General features: G+C 46.1%; 2 long non-coding RNA genes and 1 other non-coding gene across 3 annotated transcripts; 2 read left to right on the top strand and 1 right to left on the bottom strand.

The window, feature by feature from the left end:
- Nucleotides 1–3,135: 3,135 nt before the first annotated feature.
- Nucleotides 3,136–6,149, bottom strand: LOC120966362 (uncharacterized). The gene is made up of 2 exons (XR_005759878.3): nt 5,806–6,149; nt 3,136–5,383 (listed from the first exon to the last, which is right to left on the bottom strand). It is a non-coding gene; the product is annotated as an uncharacterized lncRNA (long non-coding RNA).
- A 21-nt stretch (nt 6,150–6,170) lies between these two features.
- On the top strand, nt 6,171–9,603 carry LOC109780450 (uncharacterized). The gene is made up of 4 exons (XR_012187562.1): nt 6,171–6,846; nt 7,495–7,694; nt 7,947–8,046; nt 8,923–9,603. It is a non-coding gene; the product is annotated as an uncharacterized lncRNA (long non-coding RNA).
- On the top strand, nt 8,775–8,837 carry LOC120967672 (small nucleolar RNA snoR101). The gene has a single exon (XR_005761398.1). It is a non-coding gene; the product is annotated as a small nucleolar RNA snoR101 (small nucleolar RNA).
- Nucleotides 9,604–14,042: the final 4,439 nt, after the last annotated feature.

Genomic DNA, 14,042 nt, shown 5'->3' with positions numbered 1-14,042 from the left:
GCTCAATGTATTGCTTGCCAACTATCCTACTCCATTCGTACCGGTACCGGTGCATAATCCCAAAACTCGTTCTTTGTTTTTGTCCTGAGAAAAGAAACCAGCCAAATAGCCAATAGGAGTCCTGCGCAACCCCGGGAATTTGGAGTGACTGGGTATAAATAATTGCGGTTGATTATATCAGCGGTTAGATAATACGTCAACCCCCGCTTCAATTGGCATTTCCTCTTCTCTGCATACCCCGCTTAAGTGTCCACCATCTTCATCGTCCCCGGCAGGCCGCGCTACACACTGGCACACACTCTGCAGCCATGTCGAGCGACAGCGAGGACGACAGTTCGGCCAGCAGTCTGGCACCCGATGATAGGTCAACATCAGAATCACCACCGCTCATCTTCCATGAGTCCGGCGTCGAGCCCAGACCTTGATTATATCCGGAAGGGACGCTGCCTCCGGAGTCGTCAGACGACAACCAGACGGACGAGGAGCCGTCGGAGGACGATGATGATGAGGAGGAGGAACGGTCAAACGAGGAGGACGACGACAGCAACGACGATGATGATGGCGGCGGCGATGAAAAGCCAACGGTCGGCGGCAAGAAGCGTCCTCGCCAAAACGATGTCGCGGGGCCATCCAACGACAAGAAGAAGAAGGACTAAATTAAGCAGGCCGTATATATCTCTGTTTCAGTTCGCTCATATTAATTTGTTATCTCTGTTTATCCTATCAATCTCATCGCAGACGGTTAGTAATACATATTCGACAGAGATCTTCTACATTATCGCCCACAGGTTGGTTTGTTGAAGTGTGTGCCTTAACGAGCACACAATTCACAAAAAAAGACCGTATGGGCTATCTATAATGATCGCACACAATTCTGATTACCGACCTGTTTGCCGGGTATCACACACATCTTCTTACGCCGAATCGTTTGTGTTCACCTCGATCATCACAAACGGTCCATCGGAGCGAACTATATGTCGTATATCGCACACACCTTGATCTAGCTGCCCGTTTCTGTTGTTCTATCTCATCGCAAATGGTTCGTATGGATCAATCGTATGCCCATCATCGCACACACAACTAAAATCTGAACCGTGTTTGATGTATCATTCATCGCAAACATTTTGCGTCTTTTTTGACGGGTTTTTACATTACTGTTTGCGATTAATGCATCGCACACATTATCGTAGTGTCGTGTTAGCAGCATCCCGCAGTAGTGATGGGTCGATGATGGCCATGGCGAGTTCAACCAGGGAGTCCTTCTTCGTGCTGCCCCAGACCCTATAGTGCTCACAGATTTCGACAAGGTTCTTGTAGGACAAGCCCATAACACTGAGCGCTTTTACATCGTTAGTGGGTTCCACCATAGCGAACTTGTAGTCGGTACTATTGACAAACCTGGCGAAACGGTCGCAAGGCTCTGTGGCCATGAAGTAGTGGTAGATGAGGACATGATGGCGCACGCACAACTGGGCAACGACAACCTTCTGATCTATGTTGGGATGACCGCCGGTGTACTGGAGGTCGATGCCGACCACCTTGTACTTGTCTCGAGCAAGCAGCTGCTCAACGGTGTTGATGTAGCCATCCACCACGACCGGGTCGATGGTGTACAACACCGAGAGATCCGTCTCCCTCGCGTGGGTCTCCAATTTATTCTCGCCGAACTCCATTGGAGCGCCGCTAGACAACCCCTCTCTATGTGTCCTCGTGGGTGTGCTTGTTGTGTTGTCGGGCACGGTCGAAAGGTTGAAGAGACTAAGGTTATAATGACCGCGGGAATTGAAGGGGAAGTCGGACGACATGGAATATCGGCACTCCCGGATGGCAGTTCTAATTTGCAGCGCGTAACTCCATCGTGCCGTACGTAACTGCATCGCGTGGCGACGCGCATGGCACAACCGCATGCATATGGGGCCCCCGACGTGATCGTGTGCAGACCCAACCACTGGCAGAGCGCGCGCAGAGGGATGCGAGCAGAGTGCTCCACGGTCGCCTCAACGGCAAGCAACCATATATATGCATATAGCAGTTGAACATGCAAGGAAAAGCTGTCCACAAGCCGAGCGCACCGACGGATGCAAGCAAAGCGCACCGCGGCGCCTCACCATGAGCAGAGCTTGCCGAGGGACGCGAGCAGAGGCCGGCACAGTGATACGTGGCAAATAAGACGAACTGTGCGGGCAATTTCGGAGACATCGAGCATGAATCAGATTAGAGTTGCGTGTGCGATACGTGGCATACAGTTGATCCATCCAAGTTGTTTGTGAGGGAATAAGCCGTGTGTGTTGTGGGCAAACGCTTGCTGGTATATAACCGTTTGCGATTGATGAATTCATCGCCGACGGGTTACCTAGTGTGGTCCGTGTGCGATGTGATATGCTCTATATACAGTATATATATATATATAAGTATATATATATATATATATATATATATATATATATATATATATATATATATATATATATATATATATATATATATATATATATATATATATATATATAGGGTCGCGCTATTCGTCACCCAGGGTGAGGAATTCTTATTCCTCACCCCAGTCCAATCTATGCCCTCACGACCACAACTACCAACTGTACGGAACACAATGCTTGAGGTAAAATTACTGCGTGGACAAGGAACCAAAACCCCACCAAATCGATGGTAAACTGGCAGGGTAATTTTACGATGTGTTGTGCATGCACGGAAGTCAAGGTAACCTTACAACGAGCATGGGAGTTAGTTGTGTCCTGCATGAGAGGAACAAATCTGCTGCGTAAAAAACGCCCTTTAGAAAACAAATGACTTAGCTGGAAATTTAAAGCGAGATTCCTGATTTTTTGTTTCCGATAAGGTTGTGTCCATGTATGGTAGGTATTTTACGTTAGATCAATTATTATCCCTATATATACTACTGTATTGGACTGAGTACACCAGGGCTCTACCAAAATTGAAATGTGGTAATTGACGCAAGTAACATGAACCACTAAGGGCATATACAATGATTGATAAGATAGTCGTATCTTAAGTTTTACATGTAAATTAGAGATGACAAAAAAACATATCTACAATGGGTCATCTCTTAGTCTTATCTTCAATAATTAGTTGTTCCTAAAAACATGGTGAGACAAATTGTGCTAAAAGACCATCTCTTGTCTTCTCTTAAATAAGAGAAGACAAGCCTTTTCTTATGATTTCTCTCTCCTCCACCTCATCATTCATCCTACGTGGCACTCTTAGGATAGAACCATTGTACATGCCCTAACACTTTTCTGTACGAGGCATCTTTGGTTATCGTAAGAAACATGGTCCACTAATTATTCTGTACAGAAGGCATTTTTTTGGTAACCATGGAATAACAATGTTGTCTGCCACTTAGCACTCAGTAACAAGCATCCAGAAAAATTCAGAAATCACTATTACAAAACTCAATACTCCCGATCTTGATCTTCAAACAGCTATTTGCAGGTGGCCAGAGATCTTCCATCCATGTCATCTGTTCAACATTCTCTCCAGCGACTGAAACATTCTTATCCAAGGGCTTGAAGCAACCTGGTGTCCTACTAATAGTACTTAGAGCCTTTAGGTTCACTTTTCTTCTCATCAAAACCTGAATTTTGCTATCCCCCCCAATCCATATTAATTTCTGTTGATTTAGTACAACTTTGTACTAAATCAGCGACAATTATTATGGATAGGAGGGAGTCCTCTCTATCCCTGAATAAATTAAGCATCCAACCAACTGAATAATCAAAATAATGTTACCCATGTAGTCAGATGAAGAGAGAATAGTAGGTTGCCTTCATACACAAATTGTTAGAAAACTAACACTAGAAATATTGTGGCAATGTGGCACGCTAAGCAAATGCCTACTCCTGGCCTTATAAATAAGTCTGCCTTTTCGGCCTTAAATCCTTAACTGTGTGTCAAAATGCTTGATCTGGCACCTCATGGTATACATGTAGATCAAGCAAAAATAAAGCAATGCCACAGATACATATTACATTCTTATTTCCAGCAGATAAGTGTACCATTTTCTAAAGAAAAAAACAGCTTTAATAGTTAGTACAAGAGTGTTGCTGCTACTAGAAAGCTAATTTTCTTATATTTTCTGTAGGATTATTCCAGTTAAGATTGTGAGAAAAACAGCCGACTTCGGATATAATTAAGAAATTTCTTAGAAGTAACGCAAAAAAGGTGTATAGCAAAATGAGTAAATGAAGGGAGAAGTATGCTAAAAGATATCTACATAACCAAAAGGAGCACATAGAAAATTAGAAGCAAATGCCAAACAGAAAGAAGTATATTTCAAATAGCCAAATGTGTCCCAGCTAGCAAACCACTGTTGAAAGGACCATATACTTATAACAACTCTAGTGTTGAGCTTAAACTGAAACATATGAACAAGGAAAAAAACAAAAACATCAGAAAGACTAACTAGAAGAACAGTATACTAACTAGCATTTCTATAACATTTTGAAACTATTTAGTAACAATTGGGAAAATTGTAGCTCAGTGGTTCTCACAAAAAATAACATGTTGTATGTTGTCTTTTCCTTGTCAAGTGAAAAACCAATGTCCATCTGCTAATGCCACAAACAGAAGTAGCTTTATTCTTCCTCTGATCCTGACTGAGATGTAAACCGAACTTCATGTTCATGGTGAGATGGAATGCACCAAATGCAGAGCGATTGGCTTGTGCATCGGCATGTGGTGGCAATCTCATATGTGTTTGTTTAAGTACTTGTGTTAGGCCATCCCGAAAATTGTATGCAAAAAAAGTTTTTGAAAGGAATACACCATATTGTAAGCTGTTGATCTTCAAGTTCACAAGCCTATAGGACTGGAACATGGTGAAAACATCTGTACTACCATATCTCTAGTACGATGCAGTAGTAAACTGTCGTTGTAAGGAACTTGCATATCTCACTTCCCACTTGAAATCATGCATCAAGAGGTACTGTTTGATGAGTAGAATCAGTACGTGATGACTTCTCTGTTCAGTTTAAAAGTCCTGTTCAGAACATGGAATTCCCAATAATTTGTGCAGAATTTAAACTGTTTCTAGATGTGAACTGTAGTGTTTCAACCAAGTCAATGGAGGATTTAAACAGTAGGTAGCTGCACAAAATAATGAATGCAACAACTGTACCATATTCATTCGTCTGTAGAAGCTTCTATATGATATCAATCAAAACAAATCGACACATACTCTTGTATGTTGATGGAGATGGGGCTATACTGAAGAACTCCAGCAGCGCAGACCTGGTTACCCACCATCGTGATGGGAAGAAAAGGACACCGCATCAAGAGATGAAAAGGAAGAGAAAAGCTGACTACCTTATTCCTCTGTTCTCTTTGTTGCCTCAACCTCTTCAAATTCCTGCAAGTAACAATTCATCTTTTAGTGGCTCAATGGAAATGGATCCCATGTACCAGCTGGTGGCCACCTATTTCGTTTTACCCATGGATTAAGCTCCCGAATGCCCTAATTTAAGAACCCTAGGTACAACTTCTCACCAACAACGAGGGGAGTACCCAGCAACGGGAAGAGATATGAGCAACGGGATGCGGAATACTTCTCATTATTATTGCTTGGATTCGAATCTCTTTGAACCGGTCGGGTACCTCCTTGAATCTTTTTTCTCCAAAACTAAGATATCCTAAGCTGTACCTATACAGATTCACGGGGAGATGGAAGCTTAACTACCTTTTTTCCGTCCCAATCTAAACAAGAACACAATGGATGGGAAAGAATAATCTGGTCTATAATCCGGGATGGGAGGAGCCAAGCGGAGAGCTCACCATGACGCCGCGCGTACTGGAGCAGCGCCGCCGCGGCCGTCGGAAATCAAGAATCAATGGCGGTCGATGCAGCACCGTGTCAACCCCCACCCGCCGCGTCACCCGGCACTGACGAACCCGCAGAGACGCCGAGGCCACACGCGCACTTACCAGGCCGGGACGCCGATTCTGCGCAGACCACCACACTCGCCGCCCACCGCCGCTAATCACCATCGGAGCTCCAACCGCTCGCAGTTGCCTTGCCTAACCAGGGGACCTGGCTGGGCAACCTGCTAATCCCACGACCAAAGCAAGGATTTTTTTTTAATGGCCAGGAGCTACCCGTGTGCCAAAAGTTGTGAGGTAATCTTACGTTATGCGGGCGTGAAAAAAAAGGAATTGCATCCACACGGCCGAGCGACCGAATCCTGGCTCTGTAGATGGATCGGGATGAAGAATTACTTATTCTTCTCCCTCCCCCGCCGCGCGCCGCCCCATCCCTCCCCGCCGGCGATTCGCCTCCTCCCTCCCCCGCCGCCGCGCTGCCAGCCTCCTACTTCCCCCGCCTGATGCACCCCGATGCCGCCGGACCAGACCCATGCCGCGGCGACCCCAACTTACCCCGCCTTTCTCCTTCCTCCAGCGCGCAGCCCCGCCACCCCCTCCCCCCAGCGCGCAGCCCCGCAGCCCCTCCCTCCCCCCAGCGCGCAACCCCGCAGCCCCTCCCTCCAGTGCGCCGCCCGGCATCCCCTCCCTCGAGCGTGCCGCCCCGCCATGGTCCTCCCTCCAGTGTGCCGCCAGACCACGCTCTACGCAGCGCTTCCACGGGATCCTCTGCACGCAGCCGGCGTCTCACCTCACGCCGCCGCACAACATCTTCCTTGCTTGTCGGCGTCATACAGGTTTCTTCGGCCGCCGCCCCGCCTGACCCAACTACCTCGCATTTGCACTGGGACCGGCCTTCATCGAAGTTTCTCCCAATCCTTCGACCTCGTCGTGCCATGCAGCATGCTTCAGTTCAAGAAAAATCTCAATAAAAGTTCAGAGTAGTTCACACTTCAGGTTGGATCCTTCTTTATTCAAATTTTGTTCAATGAAGTTCCCGTTTCCTGGGCTGGAGCAAGCCCCTACAAAGAAAAACATAAGTTCGAAGTCAGGAAACCAAAAAGTTCAGCCAAAATTAAAACTGTCAAAAACATGAGATTGTATGCTCGTCTACCTTTCTCATATCGAGCCGCCGATGTCTGCTTTTTCCCCATCTCTGCTTGTATGCTTTTTTCAGTTCGCCTAGTAGGGTTTTTCAGTAAACATTGTAGGCTTTTTTCAGTTCAATGGATTCCAAATAGAAAACACTGTGGCTGGGTAACGATTCATTTGTTTACTTTTCTTCTCACACTTTGCTACATGGAGCAAAAAGTGGCACGCTGATAATACAGCTTCGGTGGACTCTCAAAGTGAGAGACAGAAAAATTGGCAACGGCTGCACTGTATTTTTCTCTAGTTTTACACATTTGGTACCTATTGTCAACTAGATAAATTGATACATGCGCCATTGGAGGCTTAGCTGCCTGTCCAAACTGAGTACTGTTCGACAACAAGAGCTGCAGTAGTTTATCAGTAGATATTCATTAGCAAAATTCATGTTACAAATTTTCATGATTCAGTTCTAGTGTTTTCACCACTAATAACTAATCCATATTACTATTGTAGTTAGCACCTGGCGTCGGCCGAGGCAACCATCCCCACCTCCCCTGACCAGATCCTCCATGGCCCTCGGCCACGAGCTCGTCCACCATGGTTACTCGCAGTCGTCCAAGTGGAGCACGGACATCAGTCCAAGTAGAATTGAAGCCACCATCTTCACCAAGCTCTGCGTAGCCGTCCAAGTTGAGCACACACAACAATCCAAGGTGATGCATGATCACTAATGGATTCAGAATCTTTTATTAGTTTGAATTCTACAAGTCTCAATTCTGTGGATGCTTACTGCTCTCTGGAATGGCGATGGCGTACTATATAGAAATCTGAATGCTCACACTTTCTACTTGCTATAGCTGATACTAGGCTTTTTTCCATTATGCTACTTGCTACATGTAGTTATCATGGGTGCTGGCTGGACAGGTTGTTTTTGTTATCATGATATTAGTCAATTACTTTTACAGACCACTTATTGGAATTGGGGCTGCAATTAAAGTAGCAAAAATATGATGTATTTCAAATATCATGTTGAAAACAAGGAAGCTAACGACTCTTCATCTCAAGGTAACTAGTTTCTGAACCTATTATCTAAAACTAAAATTCTCAAGTTCCAAAACCTAAACAAACTTTGTGTTTATTTTGAATGATATTGTTCATTAAACTTTTTTAGAGAGCATCAGTTAATGCTTAGTAGGCTAGAATAAAAACTCTGAATCATGTATCTTCTACAGCTAGCTTATGTTGTCTTTGAAATTGTTATAAATCATTTCACATTAATATTTTGTATGTATCAATGGACTTGAATAGTCCACCTGTGTGCTCTGCCGCTGGTCGTTCAGGAAGCTAACCCCTGAGCTCCCGATCCCTCACCCTTCTCTCTCTCTCTCTCTCTCTGTGTGTGTGTGTGTGTGTACCATTCATTTGTTAGGGTGTGTTCCTTGTAAATTCTCTCTCCCCTCTCTCATTTCATTTATGTTCAGGATACAATGTGCAAGATGGAAAAAAGTGTGTATCGTGTAGTTCATGTTTAGATGTCGGGCAAGCTAAAAAATTAGGGCTCAAGAAATAAAAAAACCTGAACCACCGGGAAGGTCGCTGGAAACAAATCCTCTATAAGTTCACCAGTCCATTCATGATAAGATATTCTATGGAACATTTGCAAACAGTAGGGATTTTGTTTTTGGGTGTTTTCCGTTGATCTGTGCTCAAGAAACATGAGAGTCCTATTGATTATTAGTGAGAGTACAAGCTCAGAGTTTGCAAGCCTTTTGTGATTCTTAAGTGCATATGATGTCTTACACTTGATCTCTGAACTTCAGGTAAGTTCATGTTGACACTATATCAATCCTGATGTAGAAATGTATGTCTGATGTCAAGTTTTTCTTTCGGTTCAGTTCAATATCTAAAATCCGTTCAATTCAATTCTTATGTGTGGTCCAGGCAATGTGTCGCACAGCCACCAACCTCCTCTGGTTGGACCGCAGCACCACCGGCCCGTCCACAACGGTTGCTGGCAGCCGTCCAAGTTGAGCGCTGATGGTAGTCCTCTGCGTGCGTCAACGACACTCTCACATCAATCTCTCCCACTTTTCTTCTGCTATTAAAATGCATACATGTGTTCTGCTAATTGAGTAGTTGGAGATATGTGAAAAGAACACGCTCTTTAGGTGTTCAGTACAATTTATTAATTTAGTTCAGTTCAAAAATCTTATCTTAACAGTGTAATATACATTGTTGGCAAAAGATGACTAGTTGTTATAGCAAAAACAGTAGAGACTTTTTAAAATTTTCTCCAGCGCGTTCCAGTTCCCGTTCAACACCACCCGCACAATCTCGCGTGTCAACGACGCCCCTGTCTACCCCACGCGAAGCTTCAACAGAGGTCCGGTTCAGAACTTTAAATACCTCTACTCTTTTGTTTGTGTACATGTCTAAGAGGGAACTGGAAAAATGGAATTCAACATCACTAGTTTACTTAGGGGACGAATTCTGATTTTCTAGCAGTTCTAGTACATATGTTAAAAGAATTTCGAGTTGTATTGTTCTAGTCTGCTGTCATCGCAAGCTGCTATGATGTGTTGTCACCATTTATAATCATTTATAATCTGTTAATGACCGGTATGTTCTTGTTGTCAGTTCATGTGTGTCCTTGTTGTCAGGTCGTGTTCATCTTTTATAATCATTTCATGTATGTAACGCCCACGATGCGGCTATATCTCCCACGTGTCGAGGCACGACTTAGAGGCATAACCGCATTGTGGTTTTGTCGCAAGAAGTGTCATCTTCACAGAATCCCATGTAATGAACAAGAATGGGATAAAGAGTTGGCTTACAATCGCCACTTCACACAATACATAATAAAATCATACATCATTCAAGATACACACATAGGTCCGACTACGAAACCAAAATAAAAGAAGACAACCCAACTGTTAGGTCCCTGATCGTCCCAACTGGGCACCACTACTGATCAATATGAAAAGAAACAACTCAACGAACAAGATCTTCATCCAGCTCCCACTTGAGCTTAGTTGCGTCACCTGCACTGGCATCCCTGGCACCTGCAACTGTTTTGAAAGTATCTGTGAGTCACGAGGACTCAGCAATCTCACACCCGCGAGATCAAGACTAATTAAGCTTAAGGGTAGGCAAGGGTAAGGTGGTGAGGTTGCAGCAGCGACTAAGCATATATGGTGGCTAACATACGCAAAGGAGAGCGAGAAGAGAAGCAACGGAACGGTCGTGAACTATCAATGATCAAGAAGTGATCCTGAACTCCTACTTACGTCAAACATAACCCAGAAACCGTGTTCACTTCCCGGACTCCGCCGAGAAGAGATCATCACGGCTATACACGCGGTTGATGCGTTTTAATTAGGGTCAAGTGTCAAGTTCTCTACAACCGGATATTAACAAATTCCCATCTGCCTCATAACCGCGGGCACGGCTTTCGAAAGATAATACCCTGCAGGGGTGTCCCAACTTAGCCCATTATAAGCTCTCACGGTCAACGAAGGATAAACCTTCTCCCAGGAAGACCCGATCAGTCTCGGAATCCCGGTTTACAAGACATTTCGACAATGGTAAAACAAGACCAGCAAAGCCGCCTGGATGTGCCGACAAATCCCGATAGGAGCTGCACATATCTCGTTCTCATGGCACACCGGATAAGTCAAGCTACGAGTAAAACCAGACCTCGAGTTTCCCCAAGGTGGCCCCGCAGGCTGCTCGGTTCGGACCAACACTCGAAGGAGCACTGGCCCGGGGGGTCTAAAATAAAGATGACCCTTGAGTCTGCAGAACCCAAGGGAAAAGGGGATAGGTGGTAGCAAATAGTAAAATCAAGGTTGGGCCTTGCTGGAGGAGTTTTATTCAAAGTGAACTGTCAAGGGGGTCCCATAAATCACCCAACCGCGTAAGGAACGCAAAATCAAGGAACATAACACCGGTATGACGGAAACTAGGGCGGCAAGAGTGGAACAAAACACCAGGCATAAGGCCGAGCCTTCCACCCTTTACCAAGTATATAGATGCATTAATAAAGATAAGAGATATTGTGATATCCCAACATAAACATAATCCAATATGGAGCAATCTTCAACTTCACCTGCAACTAACAACGCTATAAGAGGGGCTGAGCAAAAGCGGTAACATAGCCAAACAACGGTTCGCTAGGAAGGGTGACAAAGGTTAGAGGTTCATGTCAATTTGGGAGGCTTGATATAGCAAGTGGTAGGTAGCGCAGCATAGCAATAGAGCGAACAACTAGCAAGCAAAGATAGAAGTGATTTCGAGGGTATGGTCATCTTGCCTGAGATCCCGCAAGGAAGAAGAACGAGTTCATGAAGAAGACAAACGGATGTAGTCGAACGAATCCTCACAACTCCGGAACGAAACCGAAGCTAACGAGAGAAGCAACCCGGAAAGAGACAAACAACAAAGTAAACAAACCACCACATACACATAGCATGATGCACAAACAAATATGATGCATGCCCGGTTTAAAATATGCATGGCATGGCAAAGTGCACAAACGAAACTACAAGTTAAGTGGAGCTCAATATGCAACGAGTTGCATATTGACGAAACACCACATCAATTATTTAGTTCTCTCTCGTTTATGAACCCAACAATGTTAAATGTTGTTAACCATGGCAAGAGGTGAAGCATGAGGAAACTACCTATTTTAGGCAATTTAAATGAGGCCGGAACAACAAACAACAATTCCGATAAATCCTCATGTCATTTAGCAATTTTAATGCAAACATCAATTGTAGACATTTAAATGTTGTTATCATGATGCGGATGACAATGCAAGTTTTAAGCAATTTTATAAAACGTGTACAAGAGCATGTTATGAAGCATTTGGTCACCATGGCGGAAGGAAGGGGTGCCACGGCAACGAATCCGAAAATGGTGCCACGGCAACATATCGGTTCCGGTAGCTCACGGAGATACCGGCGCAAGGAGAATTGTGCGGATGTGTGAAACATGCAAGAGAATGGTGGGGTGCTCCCGGTTACCGGGTTCCCACGGTACGGCGGCATGGCAAGGAAACGAGTGACAGCGTGCGACGAACAAGTCGGGCACGGTGCAAACGCAAGCAACTCAAACAACACATGCTTTCGTTCCACGGACGTCGTTCTCGGCGGTTATACCTTCGAAGCGTGCATTCGGGGCGGAACGCGTTAGAAGTGGAAGTAGTTGTTCACGTGTCGTAGGGGTAGTAGTTGTACACGGATCTTGTCGGATCCACGGCGACGGAAGTTGTACACTTGACGGTCTTCGACGACGGTAGTGGTACATCTTGTAGTGGAACTTGGGCGTAGTGGTACACGGCGACGGTAGTGGTACACGTTTTCGTAGATGTCCGGGGTCGTGGGTAGAGGTACTTGTCGCATCGCCGAGCGTAGTCGACCTCAGCATATCCGAAGGGGTACTTGTGGTCAACACGGCCTCTAGTGTACTTGTCGGTCCAGCAAGCAGAAGCAATTCGAGGCGGTCACGGGCTCAGCAACAAGTCTTGGCGTCCCAAAACTTCAGGAGCGGAGGTACACACAGGCAACAACAACAACAACAACGCTGGGGTCTCGGTCATGGCCATGGCAGGAGACAACGGTGGCATAGCCGGCTTGGTGTGTTTGAAGTGGACAGCTCGGGGCAACAGGATGAGCAGCAACAGCTATGCAAGCGGGTCCCCAAGCAAACAGAGGCAAGAAGAGGACCAGGGACGTGATAACTCGTTGGACAAGGCATCGGGCAGCAGCAATGGCGCCCTTGGCGGCCGCCGATGATGGAGTCAAGCAAGGAAGGGGTCGCGTCCAGAGGAGAGGAAGGAGGCCGGGAGGCGGCGGGTCCGGGCGAGGGGAACCCGTTCCCGGCGTTGGAGGCCTTGAGCAGAGGTCTGGTGGTCGATGTCGTGCACGAGGCGAGGTCGAGGACGGTCGCGGGTTGAGGGTGCTGCAGGCGGGAGCGGCTGGAGAAGGTGGTGGAGTCACACGGCTCGACGGAAGCAGGGGTGGCGGAGCTCGCGCATCGGGCGGCGTCGCTGGACGAGGAGGAGGCTGTGGCCTCGCGATTTTCGGCGGCGGGGCACCGGGCAGCGTGCAGGACCACGGCGAGGACACAAGGGAGAGGGGCGGCGCAAGGCGGCGGTGCTCGTTGGTGCTGGTCGCCGGAGCAAGCGGCGGCGAGGAGGTGGTCGGGTGTGGGGGTCTCACGGTGGAGGCGACGAGGGGATCGGGCGCAGGGAGCTCCTCTCCCTGGCTCGATGCGAGCGTGTGAGTGGCGGCGCTAGCAGGGGAACGAGGGAGAGGGGGGTCGAGCGAGAGGGTGGATAAGAGGAGACCGGGCAGGCCTCTTGGGCTGGCTAGGTCAGGCCGCAGGTGGCCTTAAGCGGGCTTCGGCTATGCACTGCTCCCCTCTCTCTTGATATTCTCCTAACAGAAAAATAGAGAGAGACCAAAAAGAATCAAGAGAAGAGGCCATGGAGAAGAATACAATGGTGGGATATTTTTGTAAGGCTTTATGGAATGTTTCCAACCCAACAAAAGTGGTTCCAGCAAAATAGGCGAAGTTAAACCCAAAATTATTTAACTTGCGCGAAAGGAGTTTGAATGGAGTCTAGGATTTAGGAGTGTCCAGAAATGTTGAGACTTTAGGAGGAGCCTCAAAAAATGGAGAAATAAATATGGAGAAAGTTTGGAGAACAAACATGAAGCAAAAGGCATGAGAATTAAATTGCAAGTGTGTTATGGTGGTTCCAAAGTTAATGGAATATTTTAAATATAGCTCCCTAATATTAGGAGGATATGTTATAAAGAGAAATCACCATGTGAATTCCCTCGATTTAAATAGATCGAAGATCCATGCAATTTATTTAGTTGAGTTTTTAAAAATTAATGACATGATGCAATGCAAAAATAAAAGAGCAAGCGCCAAAAGAAACACGCGGAGATCACAAAAATATGGAAGTCTTCTGAAGCGTCGGTCTCGGGGCGTTACAACACTCCACCACTACGAGAGGATCTCGTCCCGAGATCTAGGATGGCACCGGAGAA

Source organism: Aegilops tauschii, chromosome 6 (genome assembly GCF_002575655.3).
Source record: "Aegilops tauschii subsp. strangulata cultivar AL8/78 chromosome 6, Aet v6.0, whole genome shotgun sequence".
NCBI classification, from domain to species: Eukaryota; Viridiplantae; Streptophyta; class Magnoliopsida; order Poales; family Poaceae; genus Aegilops; species Aegilops tauschii.
Note: the sequence above shows the minus strand (reverse complement) of the source record. Positions and strands in the feature narration are given on the sequence as shown.